Source organism: Arachis ipaensis, chromosome B7, assembly GCF_059453495.1.
Source record: "Arachis ipaensis isolate K30076 ecotype BB chromosome B7, ASM5945349v1, whole genome shotgun sequence".
NCBI classification, from domain to species: Eukaryota; Viridiplantae; Streptophyta; class Magnoliopsida; order Fabales; family Fabaceae; genus Arachis; species Arachis ipaensis.
This window is the reverse complement of record NC_142442.1, coordinates 85,033,032-85,036,568: the sequence shown is the minus strand read 5'-3', so window position 1 is coordinate 85,036,568 and position 3,537 is coordinate 85,033,032. Positions and strand designations below refer to the sequence as shown.

General features: G+C 35.0%; 1 non-coding gene across 1 annotated transcript; it reads right to left on the bottom strand.

Moving 5' to 3' along the window:
* Nucleotides 1-2,237: 2,237 nt before the first annotated feature.
* LOC148553220 (small nucleolar RNA R71) lies at nt 2,238-2,345 on the bottom strand. Its single transcript, XR_015893197.1, has one exon. It is a non-coding gene; the product is annotated as a small nucleolar RNA R71 (small nucleolar RNA).
* Nucleotides 2,346-3,537: the final 1,192 nt, after the last annotated feature.

Genomic DNA, 3,537 nt, shown 5'->3' with positions numbered 1-3,537 from the left:
TCATGAAGCACGTTGAAGTCTGGCTGGCTGTAAAGCCATGTCCTATTCCTTTGGGAATGAGTATGTCAGGCGTGTCATGTCAGAATTACATGCTGAAGCTTGGCTGGCCATTGGCCATGTCTAGTGTTTTGGACTGGAGCTTTCATTGAAAGCTTGGCTGGCTAGTGAGCCATGTCTAATTCCTGGACTGAAGCTTTAGACTAACATGGCAAGATTCCTGGAATTCATATTAAAAATTTTGGAATCCTTATTTTTCTTTCCTTCTAAATAATTTTCGAAAAATATAAAATAAAAATCCAAAAAAATTAGAAAATCATAAAAATCAAAAAAATATTTTGTGTTTCTTGTTTGAGTCTTGAGTCATATCATAAGTTTGGTGTCAATTTCATGTGCATCTTGCATTTTTCGAAAATTTCATGAATTCATAGTGTTCTTCATGATCTTCAAGTTGTTCTTGGTAAGTCTTCTTGTTTGATCTTGATGTTTTCATGTTTTGTGTCTTTTCTTGTTTTTCATATGCATTCTTGAATTCTTAGTGTCTAAGCATTAAAGAATTCTAAGTTTGGTGTCTTGCATGTTTTCTTTGCAATAAAAGTTTTTCAAAATTGTGTCTATGATGTTCATCTTGACATTCATAGTGTACTTGGTGTTCATCTTGACATTCATAGCATTCTTGCATGCATCACATGTTTTGATCTAAAAAAAATTTCATGCATTGCATCTTTTTAGTGTTTTTCTCTTGCATCATAAAAATTCAAAAATCAAAAAAATATCTTTCCCCTTTTCTCTCATAAAATTCGAAAATTTGAGTTGACTTTTTCAAAAATTTTAAAATCAAGTTGTTTCTTATGAGTCAAATCAAATTTTCAATTTGAAAATCTTATCTTTTTCAAAATCTTTTTTCACAAATCAAATCTTTTTCAAATTTCTTAGTTATTTTTGAAAATTCCAAAAATATTTTTCAAAAATCTTTTTCTTATTTTTATACCAAATTTTCGAAAATAACAATAGCAATTAATGTTTTGATTCAAAAATTTCAAGTTTGTTACTTACTTGTTAAGAAAGATTCAAACTTTAAGTTCTAGAATCATATCTTGTGATTTCTTGTGAATCAAGTCATTAATTGTGATTTTAAAAATCAAATCTTTTTCAAAACTAATTTCAATCATATCTTTTCAAAAATATCTTCTTATCTTATCTTTTTCAAAAATATCTTTTCAAAATATCTTTTCTAACTTCCTAACTTCTTATCTTTTCAAAATTTGTTTCAACTAACTAACTAACTTTTTGTTTGTTTCTTAACTTTTTCAAAACTACCTAACTGACTCTCTCTCTCTAATTTTCAAAAATATCTTCCCTCTTTTTCAAAATTTCTTTTTAATTAACTAATTATTTTTATTTTTTATTTTTTGATTTCAAAAATTTTCGAAAATTACTAACATTTTTCAAAAACTATTTTCAAAAATCACTAACTCTTTTTCAAAAATATTTTTCGAAAATTATCCCTCCCCCATCTTATTCTATTTATTCATTCATATCCTAACATCTCATCTCACATCTCTGCCATCCTCACAGTTGTGTTTCTTCCATTATATTACATTCTTTGTCTCCCCCTCTTCTTCTACTCACACAGGGATCCCTATACTGTGGTATAAAGGATCTCTATTATTATTATTATTTTTCTGTGCCTTCTTCTTTGTCATATGAGCAGGAGCAAGGATAAGAACATTCTTGTGGAAGCAGATCCAGAACCTGAAAGGACTCTGAAGAGAAAATTAAGAGAAGCTAAAATACAACAATCCAGAGATAACCTTTCAGAAATTTTCGAACAGGAAGAGGAGATGGCAGCCGAAAATAATAATAATGTAAGGAAGATGCTTGGTGACTTTACTGCACCTAATTCCAATGTACATGGAAGAAGCATCTCCATTCCTGCCATTGGAGCAAACAACTTTGAGCTGAAACCTCAATTAGTTTCTCTGATGCAGCAGAACTGCAACTTTCATGGACTTCCATCTGAAGATCCTTTTCAGTTCTTAACTGAATTCTTGCAGATATGTGATACTGTTAAGACTAATGGAGTAGATCCTGAAGTCTACAGGCTCATGCTTTTCCCTTTTGCTGTAAGAGACAGAGCTAGATTATGGTTGTATTCTCAACCCAAAGACAGCCTGAACTCTTGGGATAAGCTGGTCACGGCTTTCTTAGCCAAGTACTTTCCTCCTCAAAATCTGAGCAAGCTTAGAGCTGATGTTCAAACCTTCAGACAGAAAGAAGGTGAATCCCTCTATGAAGCTTGGGAAAGATACAAACAGTTGACCAAAAAGTGTCCTTCTGACATGCTTTCAGAATGGACCATCCTGGATATATTCTATGATGGTTTATCTGAGCTATCAAAAATGTCACTGGACACTTCTGCAGGTGGATCCATTCACCTAAAGAAAACGCCTGCAGAAGCTCAAGAACTCATTGACATGGTTGCTAATAACCAGTTCATGTACACTTCTGAAAGGAATCCTATGAGTAATGGGACGCCTATGAAGAAGGGAGTTCTTGAAGTTGATACTCTGAATGCCATATTGGCTCAGAATAAAATATTTACTCAGCAAGTCAATATGATCTCTCAGAGTCTGCATGGAATACAAACTGCATCCAACAGTACTCAAGAGGCTTCTTATGAAGAAGAAGCTTATGATCCTGAGAACCCTGCAATAGCAGAGGTGAATTACTTAGGTGAACCTTATGGAAACACCTATAACTCATCATGGAGAAATCATCCAAATTTCTCATGGAAGGATCAAAAGCCTCAACAAGGCTTTAATAATGGTGGAAGAAACAAGTTTAGCAACAGCAAACCTTTTCCATCATCCACTCAGCAACAGACAGAGAACTCTGAACAAAATACTTCTAATCTGGCAAACTTAGTCTCTGATCTGTCTAAGGCCACTGTAAGTTTCATGAATGAAACAAGATCTTCCATTAGAAATTTGGAAGCACAAGTGGGCCAGCTGAGTAAAAGGATCACTGAAATCCCTCCCAGTACTCTCCCAAGCAATACAGAAGAGAACCCAAAAGGAGAGTGCAAGGCCATTAACATAAGCACCATGGCCGAACCTACAAGGGGAGTGGAGGACGTGAATCCCAAGGAGGAAGACCTCCTGGGACGTCCAGTGATCAATAAGGAGCTTCCCTCTGAGGAACCAAGGGACTCTGAGGCTCATCTAGAGACCATAGAGATTCCATTGAACCTCCTTATGCCCTTCATGAGCTCTGATGAGTATTCCTCTTCTGAAGAGAATGAGGATGTTACTGAAGAGCAAACTGCCAAGTTTCTTGGTGCAATCATGAAGCTGAATGCCAAATTATTTGGCATTGATACTTGGGAAGTTGAACCTCCCTTGTTCATCAATGAACTAAGTGATCTGGATCAACTGACATTGCCTCAGAAGAGACAGGATCCTGGAAAGTTCATAATACCCTGTACCATAGGCACCATGATCTTTAAGGCTCTGTGTGACCTTGGTTCAGGGATAAACC